Source organism: Vigna unguiculata, chromosome 4 (genome assembly GCF_037176805.1).
Source record: "Vigna unguiculata cultivar grain cowpea cultivar isolate G323 ecotype 2 chromosome 4, ASM3717680v1, whole genome shotgun sequence".
Taxonomy (NCBI): domain Eukaryota; kingdom Viridiplantae; phylum Streptophyta; class Magnoliopsida; order Fabales; family Fabaceae; genus Vigna; species Vigna unguiculata.
Genome location: NC_140795.1, coordinates 48,256,913 through 48,279,449, shown reverse-complemented (window position 1 = coordinate 48,279,449; position 22,537 = coordinate 48,256,913). Strand labels below are relative to the sequence as shown.

The following is a 22,537-nucleotide window of genomic DNA, read 5'->3' as shown; positions in this document are numbered from 1 at the left end:
ATCTTAAGGTTGTGTAAAATTGAACTTATTTTCCACCCTTTTCTTTGTACAGGTATGCTTGCAGTTTACTTAGAAAAGACATGAAAAAGATAGTGATCACTCTTGATTCCTCATATATCCTATACTAGGAAAAACAAAGGGACAAGCAGGCTCTAGCAAAGGTACACGGCCTTAGCATATTTTTGGAATTTAATTTTCTTTCACTATTGTAGATCTTTGATACAAAAATTTCTTAGGCTTCTCTTGAAAGCATCAAGAAGCAAATTGGAGAAGGAATCTCACAAATTAACTCTGCAAAAGAGAGTTGTAATGCAAATAAAGGAAGTTCTTCTGGGTTTGGCTTGATAATCGATGGGAAGTCCTTAGATTATTCGCTTAACAAGAATTTGGAAAGGTCCTTCTTTGAGCTTGCCACTAATTGTGCATCTGTCATATGTTGTCGATCTTCACCCAAACAAAAAGCTCGTGTGAGTAGTACTATGGTTGTTGTGTGTGTGCTGCTACCCTATTTCTCCTTTAGCTCTTTCTAAAGTCGCCACCGCTTTCTGCCAACGTACCATGATATTATACAAAGAGAAAACTAGTAGAAGGGATTCAAATTGGTTTATCTGATGATGAGTTACCTAAACAGGTCCAAGGAAACTAATACACCTGAGAGAGATTGAAATTGTAAATGCTTCTAGACATATATTCTTAGACCTTTGAAATTGTATTTGATTTCTCTTTTTCTCTTAGGTTTCCATTTGTTTATAAGATTAGGAGAGGAGAATTTGTGTAGCAGTCACGTGATGTACCGAAAATGGTACTTGTATTTGTTAATGGAAGAAGCAATAGAAGCAATTTACAATATAGTCTACATATAAATGATCTTTATTATCTGATGCAAGTTCCAAAAACAACTAGAAACATGATACCTCTGTAAAGTGAGATTCATGATATTAATGTCAACTACAATACTATATAATAATAGTTCAATATCAGTACATGACCTTTCTTTTACATGTTCCAAGATAAAGAGAGTTTGATTTTGAAATTGGTGTATGGTAAACACATGTTGCAAGAAAGAAAGTTTATTATCTCATGGAGATGAAACTGTGTCAAAATTTTGTAGGATGAGATAGTTGTAGCAGAATGTTCTTCTCTAAGAAATTATTATCAAGGTATCCACATAAGCATACGTGTTGATAGTTAAGATAAAAAGAAATCAAAGAAGTATGAATAAAAAACTCAACAATATAACGAACATTAATTACACACTTCCATTCACAATTCACTCCATTTCCAACTCTTACGATGGCAGCAGAAGTTGTTGGTGGTGCTCTTCTTTCCGCTTTTCTTCAGGTTGCATTCGACAAGCTGGCATCTACTCAGTTTGTTGATTTCTTTCGCGGCAGAAAACTTGATGAGAAGATTCTCGGCAATTTGAACATCATGCTGCACTCCATCAATGCTCTCGCTCATGATGCTGAACAAAAACAGTTCACAGATCCACACATTAAAGCCTGGCTTTTTTCTGTCAAAGAGGTTGTCTTTGATACAGACGATCTCTTGGTTGAAATAGATTATGAAATCACCAGATGCCAAGTGGAAGCTGAATCCCAACATCAAACCTTTACTCATAAGGTATCAAATTTCTTCAACTCTACTAAAAGATAACCATCTTGAATTGAATGATGAGAAAAAGGAGATTGGTAGAAGGATAGTTGAGAAGTGCAAAGGATTACCTCTTGCTTTGAAAACAATTGGAAGTCTTCTCTGCACAAGGTCATCCATTTTAGATTGGCAAAGTGTATTGGAAAGTGATATATGGGACTTACCGAAAGAGGTTCAAATAATCCCAGCTCTATTATTGAGTTATCAACACCTTCCTTCTCACCTCAAGAGGTGCTTTGCTTATTGTGCTCTATTTCCAAAAGATTATGAGTTTGACAAGAAGAAATTAATTTTGTGGTGGATGGCCGAAGGTTTTGTTGACAAACAAGTCTCTTTGGATAAACACTTTTTGTATTCAGATTTGTTGTGTATTGAAATGAAGCACTACATGGTTCTTTTATAGGCCTTTGGACATGACTCTTCAACTACATTCATTAAATATAACTACTACCTAACTCACAATTAATACAACAACTTCCAACTACCCACATTTAAGTTTACCTAACACCAACTACCCACATTTAAGTTTACCTAACAAAATCCTCCCGTAAACTTAAATGATCTTCTTGTCCTTCATTCCGAGTATCATCTTATTGTTCTCAAACAAAGAGGATGGCAGCGACTTTGTAAACATATCTGCAGCTTGTGCTCGACTTTCGACGTGCTCCAACTCTACATTTCCTTCTTTCACTTGTTCTCGGATGAAGTGAAATTGAACATCAATGTGCTTGATTCTCTCATGATTGACCGGGTTCTTTGCCAATTCAATGGCCGACTTGTTATCAACTCGGATCACAATCCCCTTTTCTTGCTTAATTTCCAGTTTGCTTAGAAGCTTTCTAAGCCAAACTACATAGCAAACACTCCAGGATGCTGCAACGTACTCTGCTTCACATGTTGACAGTGTTACAATGGGCTGTTTCTTTGAAAGCCAGGTGAACGCCGTGCTCCCCATGAAGAATACATATCCAGACGTGCTTTTCCGGTCATCGACATCTCCACACCAATCACTGTTTGAGTAGCCGACTAGTCGGTAATCATCCGTCCTAGTATACATTAGACTAAGTGACACAGTTCCTCTCACATACCTTAGAATTCTCTTTAGGGCCTTCCAATGAGTATACCTCGGTTCCTCCATATATCGACTTGTTATTCCAACACTCAGCATTAAATTTGGTCTGGTATTTGTAAGATACCTGAGACTTCCAATCAGACTTCGGTATTTGCTCGCATCAACTCGGTCTCCATCTGCATACTTAGAAAGTTTTGTGCCCAATTCTATAGAGGTGGAAACCGGGTTGCAACTCGTCATCTTGAACTTAAACTACTTCTTTTCCACGTCTTCAACATCTTTTTGTGAATAGATGTCCCAAGCTGAAAGGTCTATCAAACCAACTTCTTCATTTAAAGCATCTAGTTATTTGTTACTGTGATAAGCTCATCATTAGCGAGACCAACATGGACACACGATCGCTTGAATTCCTGAAATTGAATTCATGTCCACTTGTGAGTATTCCCACTACGCATTACAATTTACTTAAAGAAATGTCAATTGACGATGGCTGTGACTCTCTTACAACCTTTTCGCTAGATTTCTTTCCAAATCTCTGTTATCTTTATTTGAGAAGATGTCGAAACCTACAAAGAATTTCACAGGAGGACACTCATAATCATCTCCAGAGAATGACAATTGCGGTATGCCCTCAATTTGAATCATTTCCTAGTGAAGGGTTATCTGCTCCGCAACTAGTCAGTTTTGAAATTTTTGGAGCGCAGAATTTGAAGTTGTTGCCAAAACACATGCAAGTCCTGCTTCCTTCTCTAAATCAACTATGGATAATTGATTGTCCACAAGTGGAGATGCCTCCGGATGGAGGGTTGCCATCAAATGTTAAACTTATGTATCTTTCAAATGTTAAACTTATGGCCTCCATGAGAGTGAACTTGGATAACACTTTGCAAATTGGAAAGCTGGACGTGGAGTGCTTTCCGGACGAAGGTTTGTTGCCACGCTCTCTCACCACTCTACTAATTACTGAGAGCCCCAATCTTAAAAGGCTAAACTATAAGGGTCTCTGCCACCTCTCCTCTCTCACACTTAATGGGTGCACCAACCTTGAATGCTTACCAGAGGAAGGTATACCCAAATCCATCTCTTCTCTTTCAATCTGGGATTGTCCATTGCTCCAAAAACGTTGTCAGAATCCAGAAGGCAAAGACTGGGAAAAGATTGCTCACATTGAACAACTGAGAGTTGGGAAATGGAAATAAGACAAAGAAGTTCAAAATTAGATGTGCATACTTGTCTTTTCTCTGTCTCTTCTACAGCTGCTAATTCTCCACAATATTTCTCTACCTTTTCCATTACACTTTTCTATAGTCGCAAATATTTCTCTCGATAGTATGAGTTTGGCAATCAAACACTTTTTTAGAAGTTGCTTCTTGTTATTGTTATATGTTATTGCTCTTGAACAAAATTAGGAATTAAGTTGCAAATATCATTATAGATTTGTTCATTCAAAAATTGTAAAAGTAATAACATTTTATAGTAATTTTCTATTATTTTGTTGCTCTGCTAATTTTATATTGAAACAGTTTGCTCTATATTGAATCAGTTTGTTAACGAAAACTACAATTTAAAATTTATTAATATATCTCATTGTGGTGATTGATTTATAGACATTCAATTTGAGTTAATCTTTTATCAAATTATTTTACTTTTTAAATGTTTTTGTTTATATAAGTTAACTTAACTTTATTTTTTTTGTTTGGATAAATTACGTAAATCAAACAGATTATTTAAATATCAAAGAATAGTTGATAATTCAAAATGCACTAATCCAAAAAACACATTTTATAGCTTAAATTTTATACCTGTTCTAATTTTTCAGATATAAAAAAGAGATGGTAGTAAAAATGTTGATAACTTTTAAACCAGTTTTAATTCCAACCGGTTTAAAACTCTTAAAAAGAAACATTTAATAACTATTATACTTAAAACCGTTATAGAAATAAAATGTGACCGCAATTTAATAATAATAAAAGTTATTCCACACCGTTTAGTTCCTGTAACGATATAGAAGTGAAATGTACTCTTCGGTCTTTTCCGCTTCTCGCATTCCCTGCTTCAAAGCAATTCTTTTTGACAAAGTCAGGTCTTCCCATTGTCTTGCGATTTTCCTTCTTCCTCTCGCGCACTCTCGCTGACGTTCTCGTCGCCATTGGTGGTGCTCGTGATGCATTCCCTTCTTCCTCTCGCGCATTGTCACTGACTGTTCCCGTCGTTGTTGGTGGTGCTCGTGACGTATTCCCTTCTTCCTCTCATGCTCTCGCATTCTGCTATGGTGGTGGTCTCTGATTGCCGGTAAAAGTTTATCCTCGTTTAGGGTTTTGGCAACGCAAAACTCCCCTTCGATGACCAATACTCGTCTCTCTGACCACCATCACCACGTGTTCCATGAAAACCCTCCCCTTGAAACGTTAAATCTCTTAGCCTAGAAGAACACGGCCAATCCGTGACTTATTATTGACTAATATTGGAAGTTAGAAGGGTGAATGTGTGTTGAATAGGGTTGGGGATTTTTTATGGAAAAAAAATTAGAAGCTCGTAAAAAGTAGCAGAAGAACGGAATGGCTCCGATGAAGGTTCAACCAGTTGCAATCAACATTGATTCTAAAGGTGAAGAACGTAGTGGTGGTTGGTGGTTGGGAACAAGTTGGTGTTGAAATTGTGGCTGAAATGGTTGTCCATGACATCTCGAGTTTATCCAACGAAGGTAATCTATGGAGCTGCTAAATTTTTTTTATTCAATAATGATACCGAAGCCACTATGAGTGCTTCAGTTAAAATTTGGCAAATGAATTTTGCATTCAATAGTTGTGCTTTACTAATTCTTGTGTTATTTTAGAAGTTGAAGGTTGGTGGCATTTTCAAATACTTATGTCCCTTTTTTCATCTACTATTTATCGCATTGCAGGAGCTTAACCATGAAATAAATATTGAGATGTTATTAATGTGTGGCAGTTTGTTATATTATTTTTTGTATTGGAATGAATATTTTGTGCTAGCCCTACATTCTAATTTCTATCACTAAAGGTTTTAAACTAACACTCAGTGACCTTGTGGCAGAGATTTATAAATCAGTGCCTTCCAATGTATGATTTGAGTTGGAAAAAACATGTTGCTTCTTGAAAACAGTACTTATGAGTGGTGAGACAAATGTTACTTACTTTCATATTTCTGCTAATTAGGAGAATAATCTTACATGAATGAATTGTTTTCATTCCTCTGTGTCTATGATTTTGATCAACAAGGCAGGGTTTGTGCATGCTATATATTTTGTGACTATTTTATCTTTTGAAAGGGGTTTTCATCACCTAAAATGAGCTTTATTCTTTTGTTGATTCCTTTCTTACAATTATTATGAAAGTAACTCTAAAGTTTCCTCTAGGCAATTGATCACAACACGTGCAAGATTTTTTACAAGATGTTGAACAAAGGTGTCTTTGATGTTATTAATGAATGCATTTCAACCGGCAAGAAAGTATGTGATGTACTAGGAGCTTTTATTTCCTTTTTTTTTCTCTCAATCTTATGATTTGTAGAGGAGCTATGTATTAAAGTTGTTAGAAAACATTCAGGAAACAATTAGAGTTACTTTGTCTAGTTGGTGAACATTGCAAAAGTGATATTGTTTCTTCAACAACGGATCATGTGTATAATTAATTGTTTTTATAATCAAATATAACCATAACCAGTTCCTATGGGTAAAAAATTATTCAATAATGATTTTAAGAAACATTGTTGCGGTGTGGCTTAAAATATTTATTTTTGCAAGTGACTTGATATTGCTGTCTTATTTGATCAAATGTTGACTCCTCTGTTGAATACTTTTGGTTATTGAAAATGTGTTCTTGTCTCAGGATGGAGTGATGGAGACTGCTAAAGATCTCAAAGGGCAAAGAAACATGGAAATATGGTCAAAATTTTAATCTGTCTTACACATTTTCTTTAGGTTTATATTGCTTATGCTTACATCTTTTTACTTACATGTTGAACATGTGAATGGATTCATCATGATAGATTGAACCGAGTTATGAGATAACTTAGTGATAAAGTTGAAAGGGAGAGTGAGAATGAGAGTGAGGTTATGCGTTTAATTTTTCTTACTAACACTTACGAGTTATAAGATTGTTTTTTATAAGGTTGTTTTTGTAGGTTTAGAAGAGATTGGAATATACAGAAACAACTTTTTACCAATTAAACAGCAGCTAGATAATCAAATTTCGATAATGAAAGCAGCAGAGAGTTTGGTCCAATCTGGTTCTGCTTGCTTGCTTCGGAAGAGAAGTGAGATTACGTTTGATGGCCTATTTAACATTGATAATCATATTAATTTTTGAATATCTAACCTTTGAATTTTCTTATACAGTCAAGGACTTGCACCACTGCCTCAACTATCTTCGTGTTACCTACGGGTCAAGTGAGTTCTATATTCCTATTTCCTGTTGAGTTTTTTTGTTGGCTGGTTTTTTAGTGCTTGAATTTCCGAAAGTTTTGGCCTTCTTTCTTGGATGCTTGCAATAGGTTTCATTGAATCAGAGCTCGAAGGAATTGACTCATTTTTGTTACCATCAGTTTTGTGACTACGGTTGTCGATTTCGACCATACCAACCTCAGGGTCATCGTCCTTAGAGTGCACAGGTACTGAAGTCGCACCATTTTCTTGCATGGTGGAATTATTACGGGACTTGCGTTTTCTTCCAGCTCCCACCATGCTATTTACTGGCTCAAACATTTTAGCCTTTTCTTTCCTTAACTCAGTGTTTGGTTTTGAAGGATTGTGCATATCACAGGAAATAGTCATGTGCTAAAACACAAATGTGAAGATCATTTGAACAAAAGGTCAAAATAACATTAGCTTCCCTAAAAGGAGAGGCACACTGAGGATTAAGAAAGAAGAACCTGATAAAGATTACATGATAAGAAAAAATGTGTAACCTTTACCGGAATTCTGATTTTGAGAGTTCCACTGGAAGTTTCAACTCGAGGCTGATCACCCTCTATCTTTTCTTTTCCTGAAGGTTGTGCAGGGCAGATAAATTTTATTCTTGCCGCAGCTTTCGCTCTTCTAGCGGATCCAATTCTAGCACCTTCTTCCCCAAATTCAGCCTCACCCTGCTTTTCATCTTCCTTTGCATCTTCCACTTTATCAAGTTTGGGAGATGAAAGATCTGCTTCTTTTCTAAAACCAGATTTGGATATTTCTCTATTGGGTTGTGATGACAAAACTAAATTCTTCTTTATTTTTTCTACCAATTTATCGCCAGGTTCCTCATCATTATAATCTTGAAGTGGGAAAATTTTGTCCCTTAAATCTTGCTTACGAGTATCTGACCTGTTCATCCCAAAACAGCATAGAAGTCAGGCAAAATACAGGAAAACTCAAAGGACTAGGAGAAAAAGAAAACAACAAGATTTTCAACCATCAAATAGAAATAAGAGCAGGGAAAAAGAAGAAGCAAAATTGATCACATCAATTTTCTTTCATAGTGCATGCATTGATTCAAACAATCAGATATCTCATTCACCAGTTACAAACAACCTTACTTTTTGGTAGATCCCTGTATGGTTGGTTCCACACTGAAGATCAAGTAATTTCATGGAAAATAAATTTGTTTTAACAATACAATCATATAGTGATGATTCAAATTACAACGCATGATAGAATGATGTGAGACCAGCAACTGAAACAGAGAGAATATTAGAACAATCTGCCAGCACTATATGGAAGTACCATGTTCATTGTGACTACCTTAATTTGTCGAGTGGAGAACATCACAGCTTGGACAGCCACAGCCCGTACCTTGTATCAGAGAATTGTTCGAGATTGGATAATTAAATCACTTTCAAGTGCTCCATGCACTAGCCAGGGCCTTCTTCAGGTTGGGCTTATCTATTTCGTTGTTGAAAACCAATATTTTATGTTTTTGTAGTTACCTTGTCATCATCATCACCATCACCATCATATTCTCCACAATATGGAGGGCATGCTGTGATATGTCGTTTCTTGTATGACCATAATTGTAAGTTTATTTGAAAATTAAAATTCAAATATGTTTTTTAAAGTGTCAAACGCACGATGATCTTTTACTTGGGTTTATTGTCATTCTCTGCTCAAAAAAGTAACTTCATAGAAAATTTAAGGTTTGATTTTGTGCTTCTGCTTCTTCTGTTGAAATTCCTTTGATTTTGATTATTACTTACTTTCTAATGCATATATATATATATATATATAAATATATATTGGTGACAGTGTAATATATATATATATATATATATATATATATATATATATATATATATATATATATATATATATATATATTGGTGACAGTGTAATTATATCTTTATTTTTATGAAGTCCTCACCAGTTTCTCTTTACACTATGTGTGTATGTATTTCACATCAGAATAAACTTTGTAAAGCAAATACTTGGCAAAGAGCACAGCCCACAATTGATGTTGTTTTACTTTTATCTGAGATAAAAATTGGCATTGGGAAAAATGAATGGCCAATACAAACAGCAAATATTCTTGCAGTAATGGCTGCGACAGCTACGCTTCCGGGGCAAACTTAAAAGTATCTGAGTCTTTTAACTTAGATGTTATCAGTACTGGTTAGTGTAACCAAGCTGCAGCGACAGTTAAGTGCAACCATGCTGGAGAAATTGCTGGAATGAGAAGGTTGTATAACAGCATTGGTGGATTTCAATCTGGTGTTGCACCTCCTGGTGGTCTTGGACTTGGAGCTGGACTTCAGAGAATTATATCGAAAGCTTTTCCTCAGCACCCACAAGTTGAGGATGACTCTTTTAATGGAATGTTGCTTAATAAGTTTGTGCGTTTACTTCAGCAGTTTGTCAACGTAGCAGAGAAAGGTGGGGAAGTGGTCAGATCTGAATTTCGTGATACTTGCTCTCAGGCCACAGTGCTGCTTTTGTCACATTCGGTAAACATTTCTTGCTGCTGCATATATCATCTGATTATGCTAATGCAGACTAAAGTTTAGGTTAGAAAAATAAATACAAATACACTTTATTTAAAATCTCTGCTTTTGTTATTTTTTGAAGGAAAATATGGTTGTGCTGCCTCTTATCTTAAAGATGTAGCTTTATCTTTGGACAAGTTGCGGGAAGGCTATGTTGAGGTGTGTCTAATCACTACAGTAGTATTCCTCTGATGCTAGAATGGTTTTTGTACTTAGAACCTTTAACAAATGTCCTATACATTATGATGATGGGATGCTATAGTATACGGTTTCTAATTTGGTTACTTGTCTAGAAGAGGACACTTTTTAAAACACACTTTTGAGTGCATTTTATTAGGGAGATTAATTACAAATTTTTCTGTTCCTTTCATTTGTGTGTTCTATTTATTCTAGTTTTTATCTAATAAATTTGAACCAATAATATAATTTTTATCTATTAGAAATGTGATCAGTATTATATTTCATATAAAATTTAGATTGTATTTTATGTGAATATTAGATTGAATGAAATTTGTTGTTTGGATGTTTTGGATAATTATTACCTGTTTTGTATGTGGTAATAAGCAAAAACAAACTTTTCATTAAAAAATGAAAAATCACTTTTTATACCGGTTTAAGTCAGAAGGGGTATGAAAGGTGGAACTTTTTATACCGGTTATAGAACAAATATAGAAAGTTGAAACTTTTTATACCGCTTATATCTATACCGATTCTACAACCGGTATAAAACACTTTTCTTAACCGGTATAAAAAGGTTTTTTTGCACTAGTGATGATATTCTATAATCATTCTTGGTTAAAGTTCTTTTTTTTTTTCCGAGGTTTGTTAAGATATTTTCGATTAATATTGTCGAAGCTTTTATCCATTGAAGTAGATCCAAATTGTTTTCTCAATCGAGGCTAATTTTCCAACATTGTTAGTTGGATTTTTTTGTTTTGTCGACATTGACTAAAGCAATCCTAGTTAAGGTTAATAAAAATTTTCAAGTTAACATTTAAAAAAAAATCCTAAACATTATTGTCAGAAAAATAACATTTTTAAGGACTACTAATAAATTATATTATATAAATATATATTTTTATATTTTTATTTATTTTTATAATTTGTTGTTAGTTAAAAGGATGAAATAGTAGATTTATAAAAATTAATTATTTAATTTTGATATGCATAAACATATACATAAATGCCAGAGACACGTGTACTTTATCATTGATCAAGTACATCACTGACTCAGTAGCATAGTCAATTGAAGCTGTAGCTACTGCAACAAGATTGCAGAATGTCCTTAAATCAATTTGGCTGAACAATTATTTATCTTAAATTTGTTTAATTTCTCACATTTTTAGTCCAAAACATGCAGCTAGCTATGATGGCAATTAACATTGTGACAATTTCTTCACATCTGTTTAATGTTGACAGGTTGAGACCATTCCTTCACAGGTACTACTTTGTGACTGTTCGTAGTTCATGTGTTATATTTTGCAACCGAGTCGTAACCTTTTACACAAAAACTTTAAGACAATGATGTTATGGGTCTTTATTTTTATATAGTGTTTAACTTTGTCTATTATATCCAATGTGAGACTTTGATTCACACTTGGACTATTTCCAACAATCTTCTTCCAAGAGTGAGTCCACTTTTTTTTTTTTTTTCTTTTTCATATGATATATTTTTCTTTAGGTATAAGTGACCCCTGGTTTACACCAAAATCTTAAGGCAATGATGTTATGAGTCTTTATTTTTATAAGTGTTTAATTTTGTCCATTCTATCTAATGTGAGACTTTGACTCACACTTGGATTATTCCTAACTTGGATTATTCCTAACACGAATCACTATAGTTCTTCACCTTGAGTTGTATCTTGATTTTTCAACTCTTTCATCCATGTGTTCTTAGCCATTGATGTGGGTAAAAGCACTTATGAAAGAAAGTATAATTTTTATTATGAAATTTACTCTTAAAGTAGCAACAACAAATAACCTAGAGTTAAATAATTAGAAGGGAGAAAAAGTATTCAGAGAAGGAAAGATAAATAAGCAGATAGGAAATATCACTAATAAAAAAAAACTTTTTATGTTTGTTATTGTTGACATCAGAGAAATGTCTGACGTTATTACCTGTGTTATAAATTGATATTGGAGGTATCATCAAATGTAATTTTAAGTCGAACGTGGTCTGTAATACACTTAAATTAATGTTTGTTCTCTAAGGAACCAAAATAAAATTTGGAGCCAATTTAAATAAAAAAGGGCAGAATTTTACGTATGTTAGGACATTAATAGAAGTAAAATTCCGTCAAATGTTGCTCTAATCGACATAATTTTACGTCTGTTAAAACAAATGTCAAATTCTTTCTTTTTTTATGTTTTACTTACATTTGTCAATTAACCAAATCTGATGATAATCAGAAAGTCACAACGCAGAATATATATTTCAAAACAAAAATTATGGTAATACAAAATGTAGATTTCATAATCTAAAATTCTTTCTTCAACGTTTTAATCTAAACTAAATATGATAATAATCTTAAAGCTAAACCTAACTCCAATTTTGGAGGAGAAATGTTGCCCACTCTTTTCTTATTTGCTGCATTGCCCCATGTGAAATAGATGATCAATTCTTGAGGGACTAAAGTGAGTAAAGTCGCAAAAATTAATGAGAATGAATTAGAGTGGCAAGAATTGACTAATGAAAACATATAAAGCAATGAAAATGAGAATGTAACATGCAACAACAATGGAAAGCACGAAAAACAGTGAGTTACTATGAAAAATAAAAAGTGTTTGATGGAATGTCCGAGTGAAAATGAAAACCGGACAAAACTGTTTGATAAAATGCCTGAACGAAACTGAAATATTAAATGAATTATGAGAGCAATTGGAACACACTTTAATCAATACAACAATGTAATGAGCTACTTTAGAACCATAAAACTAAACTAAAACAACAAATTGAAACCAAGAAACAAAATTAGACAGCAAACTGAAATGAAAACAGTGAGTAGTGTATGCGACTGAAAACTAAATTATGAAGATTGATAAGAAAAACTGAATTAAGATGCAATAAAATGGTTTGAATCATGGACGCAACATGCAATGTAGTCTAGAAACATACTAATTGAAAACTATAACCGAGAATTGATACTAAGAACAAGTGCAGAATTAGATTTTTAAGATGGGGAAAACTAACTAAACTAATAAACCTAACTTTCTAAAATGGGGTAAAAACTGAAATATGCAATCAAAACTGGAATTAAAGCCATGAACAAGATTCAAATGATGAAACTAAACTTAAATAATGCATAAAATTGTAAAATGAATTCAGAAACTGAAATCTAATATGCAGAACCAGTGCTAAAATCTGAAAATGAAAGATCAACTATATTAACTACCATAACTATATTACCTACCATGATGAACAAATGAGAACTCTGAATTGAAATGTGAATTATGAAATGGAAACACAAGTTGAATCATGAAAACAGATTAGGGACCAATTTAACCGGTTCAGCATTTTACAAGTTGTTCTTCAATGATTGCTTAAAACTGCTGAACTCCAATTCTCTGCACCATACAGCTGCTGTCACCTTTTTTTTTTCTTTTTTCTGAAAATCCTAATATCAACAAAAATAAATTACTAAAAAAAATCTAACTGTTAGAATGCAAAATTAAAAAAGATTTAGAAAAACTAATATTTATTGAAGGAAAACCAAATCTGTCCTTAAACAAAGAAATAAAAGCAAAAGGTCTAAAAAAAGTATAATTAGTCTAGAAAAGTATGAACAAATGGAGACTTATCAGCAGGTTATTAAAAAGGAATTAAAGTTCATGATGTATAAAGAGATAATTGTTTCCTGTGTTCATTGTAATATTACAGCAGGGTCTGAGGCTGTAAAATTCTACAACATATCATATAGATAAATCAAAATATCATGAAAACCATCGATACCACTTATTTAAATTAACAATCTTAGAGGAAGTAAGATGAGATTCAATTAGCGGTTCAATCTTGATCTACTAAACAAATAATTCTTGGGAAATGTTTTTGTAAGATGGTCACTTCAACTCTCCAAATCTTATACACTCATGATGTCTTTACATCATGTTATCATGACTTTATTAACTAAGAACAGAGATGGGAAAGGACATAATATGCTTACTATTAAACCAAATTGAAAAAATGATAAAAAAGAGGCGAAGAAGTACTAATAAATTAAATCTCGGCTAATTAGAAATTACTGACTAAACATCTACTGAACTAGCTTAATTACCTCATGATAGTCAATTAAGTGAATAAATAGAGGATGAGAATTAGTACATCAAAATAAATTTGCATGAATATAAGATAAAGCAGAAAAGATATTTACTTTTATATAAAGTTTTGGTTTCAAAATACGATATACCAAGTCAGATGTCACTACTGCTTTATAATCAGACAAGTTTTGCTTTATATTCATGGATTACAGCTGTGAGCAATTTGTCTGATTCGAAAGACTCAACTATTATTGCTTCACGGGGACTCAACTTTCCCTCCATTCACAATTTCATACTTTACAACCTTTGAATGAATATTACTACTCACATTTATAATGGCGAATCAAACTTATCGAATGTTTGAACTGTCCATTCGTAATCTAAAGAGAACTGTGGAACAAAGCTGAGAAAAATTGCGATAAAAGAAAATGATGTTCCACTATCCTTAAAGTCAAGTCATCGTCGTAAAATAGCCACATACTCGTTTCATCGGTATAGCATCCCTGCACTTGGATTTCAAATTACACACTTCCATTCACCATTCACTCCATTTCCAACTCTTACGATGGCAGCAGAACTTGTTAGTGGTGCTCTTCTTTCTGCTTTTCTTCAGGTTGCATTCGAAAAGCTGGCTTCTACTCAGTTTGCTGATTTCTTTCGCGGCAGAAAACTTGATGAGAAGCTTCTCGGCAATTTGAACATCATGCTGCACTCCATCAATGCTCTCGCTCATGATGCAGAACAAAAACAGTTCACAGATCCACACATTAAAGCATGGCTTTTTTCTGTCAAAGAGGCTGTCTTTGATGCAGAGGATATCTTGGATGAAATAGACTATGAAATCACCAGATGCAAAGTGGAAGCTGAATCTGAACCTCAAACCTTTACTTACAAGGTATCAAATTTCTTCACCTCTACTTTCAGTTCGTTTAACAAGAAAATTGATTCAGGACTGAAAGAAGTGGTAGAAAAACTAGAATATCTTGCCAAGCAAAAGGGTGCTCTTGGTTTGAAAGAGGGTACTTATTCTGATGATAGATCACGTAGTAAAGTGTCACAGAAATTGCCATCATCTTCTTTGGTGGTTGAAACTGTTATTTTTGGCAGGGATGCGGACAAAGAAATGATCTTTAATTGGCTCACATCTGAAACCGACAATCATAACCATCCATCAATACTTTCTATTGTGGGAATGGGTGGGTTGGGTAAGACCACACTCGTCCAACATGTATACAATGACCCAAAGATGGAGGAGGCTAAATTTGAAATCAGAGCTTGGGTTTGTGTTTCCGATCATTTTGATGTTTTGACAGTGACAAAAACAATTCTTGAGGCAATCACTAAATCTAAAGATGATAGCAGAGACCTAGAAATGGTTCATGGAAGATTGAAAGAAAAAGTATCTGGAAAGAGATTTCTTCTTGTTTTAGATGATGTTTGGAACGAAAGGCGAGAAGAATGGGAGGCTGTGCAGACTCCTCTTAGCTATGGGGCACCAGGAAGTAGAATTCTTGTGACAACACGTGGTGAGAAAGTTGCTTCTAACATGATGTCTGAAGTGCATAGGCTAAAGCAATTAGAAGAAGAGGAATGTTGGAAACTTTTTAAAAAGCATGCACTAAAAGATGATGATCATGAATTGAATGATGAGAAAAAGGAGATTGGTAGAAGGATAGTTGAGAAGTGCAAAGGATTACCCCTTGCTCTGAAAACAATTGGAAGTCTTCTCCGCACAAAGCCATCCATTTCAGATTGGCAAAGCGTATTGGAAAGCGACATATGGGACTTACCCAAAGAAGTTGAAATTATCCCTGCTTTGCTATTGAGCTATCAACACCTTCCTTCTCATCTCAAGATGTGCTTTGTTTATTGTGCCTTATTCTCCAAAGATTATGAGTTTGACAAGAAGGAATTAATTTTGTTGTGGATGGCTGAAAATTTTCTCCATTACTCTCCAAAGAGCAACAATCTAGAAGAAATTGGTGAACAATATTTTGATGATCTACTAACGAGGTCTTTCTTTCTTCAATCAAGCTTTAAAATGCGATTCACCATGCATGACCTTATGAATGATTTGGCAAAATATGTTTGTGGAGACTTCTGTTTCAGGTTGAAATTTGATAAAGGAAATTGTATACCCAAAACATCCCGTCATTTCTCATTATCATTCCTTGACACAGAATACTTTGATGCTTTAGGGAGTTTAACTGATGCTGAAAGATTGCGTTCATTTCTTCCACTTACAAGTAACGCTTTCTATGAGAATCTTCCTTGTCAATTCAAGGTTTTGACACATGAATTGTTCTCCAAGTTGAAGTTTTTACGCGTCTTATCTTTGCATGGATATTCTGATCTAAAAGAGGTCCCTGATTCTGTTGGTAATCTTAAACATCTTCGTTCGATAGACCTTTCCTGTACTTTGATACAAAAACTACCCGACTCAATATGTTTGCTTTATAACTTGCTAATACTGAAGTTGAACCATTGTTTTTACGTGGAGGAATTGCCTTCAAATTTGCATAAACTCACAAAATTGCGTTGCCTGGAATTTGAAAATACAAAAGTGACAAAGATGCCTATGCATTTTGGAGAATTGAAAAACCTCCGTGTACTGAATATGTATTGTGTTGATAGAATTAGTGAGTTTAGTACTAAGCAACTAGGAGGACTCAATCTTTATGGAAGGCTATCAATTAATGATGTGCAGAATATTGTGAATCCTCTGGATGCATTGGATGCAAATTTGAAAAATCAACACCTTGTGGAGCTTGAGTTAAAATGGAATGCGAATCACATCCCCGATGATCCAAGGAAAGAAGAGAAAGTGCTTGAGAATCTACAACCTCCCAAACACTTAGAACATTTGTCAATAGAGAACTATGGTGGTACACAATTCCCAAGTTGGGTATTTGATAACTCATTATCAAATTTGGTGTTTTTACATTTGGAGAACTGTAAGTATTGTCTATGGTTGCCTCCCTTGGGACTTTTGTCATCTCTGAAGTCCCTCGAGATTACGGGGCTTGATGGAATAGTGAGCATCGGTGCTGAATTTTATGGGAGCGACTCTTCTTCATTCAGGTCCTTGGAAACATTGAAATTCTACAACATGAAAGAATGGGAAGAATGGGAATGTAAAACGACTTCTTTTCCACGACTTCAACATCTTTCTATCGATAAATGCCGCAAGTTGAAAGGTCTGCCAGAACATCATCTTCATTTAAAGGAACTGTTTATCAAGTCCTGTGATAAGGTCATCATTAGTGGAAACAACATGGACACATCGTCGCTTCAAGTATTGAGTTTTTATTCATGCCCACTTGTAAATGTTCCTATCACCCATTACCATCTCCTTGAAGAAATGAGGATTGGCAATGGTTGTGACTCTCTTACAATCTTTCAGCTTGATTTCTTTCCAAGGCTTCGTTTACTTAAATTGAAAAGGTGCCAAAACTTACAGAGAATTTCACAGGAGCAGACTCATAATCATCTCAAGGAACTAACAATTGTTGAATGCCCTCAATTTGAATCCTTTCCCAATGAAGGATTATCTACTCCGCAACTACAAAAGATTAAAATCCGAGGAGATGAGAATCTGAAGTTGTTGCCAAAATGCATGCAAATCCTGCTTCCGTCTCTCGGTGAACTGCGAGTAATTGAGTGTCCAAAAGTGGAGATGTTTCCAGATGGAGGTTTGCCATCAAATATAAAAGATGTGTCTCTTTCAAGTTTCAAACTTATCGCCACCCTGAGAGAGAACTTGGATGCCAACACATGTCTTGAAAGCTTGTGTATTGAAAATGTAGATGTGGAGTCTTTTCCTGATGATGTTTTGCTGCCACACTCAATTACTGTTCTAAGAATCTCTGATTGTCCAAATCTTAAGAAGATGGATTACAAGGGTCTCTGCCACCTCTCCTCTCTCAGACTTTTTGATTGCCCCAACCTTCGATGCTTACCAGAGGAGGGTTTGCCCAAATCCATGTCTTCTCTCTCAATCTGGAACTGTCCATTGCTCGAACCTCGTTGTCGGAGGAATCCAAAAGCCCAAGACTACTGGAATAAGATTTCTCACATTGAAGAGTTGAGAATTGGGCACAGTGATGAAGTGGAAGTTTAAAAGTTTTGAACAATATCAGCAAGTATGTTACAAAGATTTATTGATCAAGAAATTGTAAACAAAAATTACTTTAGTATTTTTTTTTATTAATTTGTTGCTCTGCTAAATTTCATGTTAAATCAATTTATTATTCTAAACTAATCTCAGTTAGCTAGAACTATAATTTAAAATTTATTATATCTAATATTTCTCATTGTGGTGATTTTGCTTTAGAATTTAGTATTCATAAGTTCAATTTTATTTCTACGAAAAATTCCTTGTTAAAAAAAAAAAATCAAGACGTTCAATTTGAACGTCTGTCATCTCATATTGTGTTATTTTTTAATGTTACTTTTAGATAATTTGATTTAAATTCATTAGATTTTCATTTTTTTTGTCTGGTTAAAATATTTCAATTACCACTAATTTGAAAAAATTATTTAAATATAAAAAAATTGTTAATAATTTAAAATATTAATAGTGATTATTTTTTTCAGCCGTTTGATGTTTTTTTTTGTCAAAGTTTGTTAAGATAATTTCTTCTAATATTGACCTTTTCTCTATAAACATAAATCGAAATTGTTTTCATTGAAGATAACCAATTTTTTTTTTTTTTTTTATCAATGGCAGGTGTGAGAACCCTCCCTCGCTGCCACCCACTTCACAGAAAACAGCACACTCTCCCCTTGCACTCTTTTCCTTCTCTATTTCTTTCTCTGCCTTCTCTCTACCCGAAAACATTTTAATTCACATCCAAAAGTCCGAAATCCTTCCCACTGTTATAGAATTCAGACCTGAGGCTAGATCAAGACCACTTCCTCAAGCTGAGCCTTCCCTCCCTACGCATAAGTCAATATGTATTCCTCCCTTGTCTTCCAATTTTCGAATTTTAGGTATTTCTGTCTTTCTAAGTTGAGGTAGGGTTTGTTCTTACACTTGGCAATTGTAATTTAGTGCCTTAGGTTGTGAGATTGAGGTGTCCCCTTTGTTGAAAGAGTCCTTACTTGTGGAAATTTCAAAGGTATGGGGAGCTAGCGATTTTTACTCAAATTTGTATAACAATCTGTTTTGATGAGTCTGAATTGCATGTTTAAGTGTTGAAAATGATGTTTGAATTGCATGATTTTAGTATGTGTTGATTTTGTGAAGAATCTGGACTCTTGCATGTGGGAACAGGTTCGTAATCTGGTATTTTCGTCTGGGCGAGTGGCTCTCGCCTGAGCGAAAACACCAGAAAACCCACCCATGTTCCTGCGCGAAGTCTCGCCTAGGCGAGCTGAGGTCGCTTAAGCAAGAGCCACCCTCGTTTAAGCGAACCAGCTTAGCCTGAGCGAGAGTTCGCCCATGTTTTTAATTTTTGCCACTGCTAGAGCCTCGCCCAGGCGAGATTGACTCGCCTAAGCGAGACGACCTCTCGCCTAGGCTAGATTGTCTAGCTTGAGCGAGGGCCATTGCAGTGGGTTGCTTGAAGTCCTGTTTTAAGGAGTGAAGTTATATGTAAAATTGTAATTTTGTGCAGTTAATCTCCTATATGTTTGAAATGTCATTATAAATGTAGTGAGTGGTGAAAATTTGATGAATATGAATTATGAGGAGTTGTGGTTGAAATGGAATTTCAAGGGAAATTCATGTGAGCTTGTTAGTGTGTGTAAGGACATGAGGAATCCGTATTGGTTGGTATCCTGAAACTCCAATAATCATTCACGTTCATGTAGAGTAGGATGGATTATGCCGTGAGGAGTAGCAAGAGGTCCTAGTCTTTAGACTTGATCAAGTCTTAGACGCGAAGGGGACTTACCCTGTGAGTGGTTGGGTGATAACCCCTTGTGTCCAAACTCTGCAGAGTTTGGGAACCTTCACAGGTGCAAGCCACCAAGAGCTCCAATGTCTCTTACACAATCCGAATATCGAGTCTAGAATTATATATAATTGAGATATGTTTTTGTGAATGATAACTATGATATGAATTGTATGATTTCTCTTAATTTCAGTTAGCTCACCTTTCTTGTTTATGTATGTTTTTCCTTGTGCTCTCTCTTTGCAATGATCACCTATTGTTGGTGTGAGCAGAGCCGAATCCAGATGAAGATGCCCCTCTCCTTAATAGGAGTTGACTGGTCACATAGAGGTTCCGTGGTAGTCTTTTTGGGTTAAATACCATGGGGTTTTGAGATGTATAGTTTATGTTTTGTGTACCTATGTTTGTCATTAGGAATTCATTGGATTGTTTTTGGATGACTGTATCAGCTGTATACACTTATATATGACTGTTCTTCTTACTATCTGCTATGCTTGATCATAATATAATGTTTTATTTGATAGCATGAAAAACTATTAAATGGGATGTTACATTTTGGTATCAGAGCAGTAGTTCCTTTAGGGTCTGTAGGTGTGTGCTTGCTTGGTTTCTATTGTGTGTTTTCGTAGTGTTTTGGGTAGTTGTGGTATCTATTAGCTAGACTGATGGTTCCTCTTTTTGTGTGGTCAGAGCTGTGGCACCTAGGCCTCCTCCTCCTCCTCTTCCAAACCCGGAGAGTTCTCATTTGGTAGGAACAATTGAGGCGATGATAGCAGCCATGCAACATCAGAACACTAACATGGTAAATCAGCACAACCTAGCCTTGCAGCAGATGGAGTCTGCTAGGCTAGCAGCGGAGGCGACTCAACAGAGGCATTTGGAAGCCCTGCATCAGATAGGGGAGAATCGTTTTGCAGCGGGATCTTCCCAAGCTCCACCACCACGAGTACAAGAGTGGAGTTTGGAGGATTTTCTTCAACATCATTCATCCCGCTTCGATGGTAAGACTAGCCCGGATGAGGCAGACCAGTGGATGAGAGACATGGAGCGGATTTATGATGCTAAGAGGTGCCCAGTAGAGAATAGGTTGGCATATTCTGAGTATCTGCTTGCCGGAGAGGTCGTTCATTGGTGGTCTAGTATGAAGATGATGCTAGAAGACAGCAGGGAACCTGTCACTTGGGAGTTGTTCAAGAAGAAGTTTTATGCTGAGTACTTCCCAAATAGTGTGAGGTACGCCAAAGAGGTGGAGTTTTTGCAGCTGATGCAAGGAGAGATGTCAGTGTCAGAATATGCTGAAAAGTTTAAGCATCTGGGCAGATTCCACACCTTGAGGATGGCTGAGGATTGGCAGTGTAGGAAGTTTGAGAACGAGTTGAGAGGTGATCTCAAACTCATGGTGGCCCCCCTCTCTATCAAGGAATTCCCTGCCTTGGTGGAGAAAGCAAGGGTAATGGAGAAGTTGAAAGCTGAGGTTGATGCTTAGCCGCGATCGCAGCAGAAGGTGGAAGGACCATCTGGGTCCGTGAGCAGGCGAGAGGATAGGAGGAAACCATACTCTAGACCTCAGCCTTAGGAGCCTAGGAGATTCTCACATCAACCACATCAGTCTCAATCTTCCAGGCCGCAATGTTATCATTGTGGAGGGCCCCACATGAAGAATGCTTGCCCTCAACTGGTAGGCAAGAGGACTTGTCACAGGTGTGGCCAGGAGGGTCACTTTATTAGGGAGTGCCCCACCAGTAGGAGTACAGTTTCTAGGCCTCCGACACAGTCTCAGTTGCACCAGGCGAGGGGAGGTGTAAGGCCTCAGGCAGCTGGCCGGGTGTACGCCATGACGGGTACAGAGGCAGACAGATCAGGAATTGTTGTTGTTTAACTGCCCCAGCCTCCAATGTTTATCAAAGGAGGCCTGCCGGAATCCATTTCAGAACTTAAAATTGTTGGTTGTCCATTGCTTGAACAGTGTGGTCGGAAACCAAAAGGCTAAGACTGGGAAAAGATTGCTCACTTGTAAAATAGTGATTGAAGATGTGAGACATGAACTTGAAGTTTGAAATCACACATCAGGTAGTTGTTTGAAGTTTGAACCTTTTGAAATACAATCTTGGGCTATTGCCATATACTTCAGATCAAGTTACTGATTTCCATTAGTCACTTTGTTTCCAATTCATAGGATGGCAGCATAATTTGTTGGTGGTTGACAAGCTGGCTTCCCCTAAAGTTTTTAGACTTGTTTTGTGGAAGAAAACTTGATACGAAGCTACTGGGAAACTTGCACATCACACTGCACTCCATCAAAGATCCACGCTATAAAACATGGCTTTTTGATGTCAAAGAGGTCATGTTTGATGCAGAGGATCTCTGGGATGAAAGAGACTATCAACTCACCATATGCAAAGTGGAAGCTGAATCTCAACTTCTAACTTTCATTTATAAGGCATCAAATTTCTTCAACTCCACTTTCAGTTCATTTAACAAGAAAGACTAGAATATCTTGCAAGGCAAAAGGGTGCACCTGGTTTCAAAGAATGTAGTTATTCTGGTGCTGAATCAAGTATTAAATTGTCACAGAAATTGCCGTCAACTTCTTATGGAGGGGTTGTTCTGTGTTCCATGTGTTCTCTATGTAAAAAAATGAAGAATCAATTCACCATCTATTTTTTTGAGTGTAATACTGCTG

General features: G+C 35.6%; 2 long non-coding RNA genes and 2 pseudogenes across 5 annotated transcripts; all 4 read left to right on the top strand.

Annotated features, from left to right (window-relative positions):
- Window positions 1-1,293: 1,293 nt before the first annotated feature.
- Window positions 1,294-4,154, top strand: LOC146887346 (uncharacterized; annotated as a pseudogene).
- A 464-nt stretch (window positions 4,155-4,618) lies between these two features.
- LOC146887345 (uncharacterized) lies at window positions 4,619-6,919 on the top strand. Its single transcript, XR_014994440.1, has 3 exons — window positions 4,619-5,429; window positions 5,783-5,863; window positions 6,577-6,919. It is a non-coding gene; the product is annotated as an uncharacterized LOC146887345 (long non-coding RNA).
- A 7-nt stretch (window positions 6,920-6,926) lies between these two features.
- LOC146887344 (uncharacterized) lies at window positions 6,927-10,065 on the top strand. Of its 4 annotated transcripts, none has more exons than XR_014994437.1 (6): window positions 6,927-7,003; window positions 7,086-7,136; window positions 7,241-7,357; window positions 7,493-8,598; window positions 9,126-9,664; window positions 9,786-10,065. It is a non-coding gene; the product is annotated as an uncharacterized LOC146887344 (long non-coding RNA). The 4 variants fall into 4 exon arrangements; XR_014994439.1 differs by having other exon boundaries at window positions 6,928-7,003; window positions 7,292-7,357; XR_014994436.1 differs by having other exon boundaries at window positions 7,241-8,598.
- Window positions 10,066-14,205: 4,140 nt separating this feature from the next.
- LOC146887343 (putative disease resistance RPP13-like protein 1) lies at window positions 14,206-17,755 on the top strand (annotated as a pseudogene).
- Window positions 17,756-22,537: the final 4,782 nt, after the last annotated feature.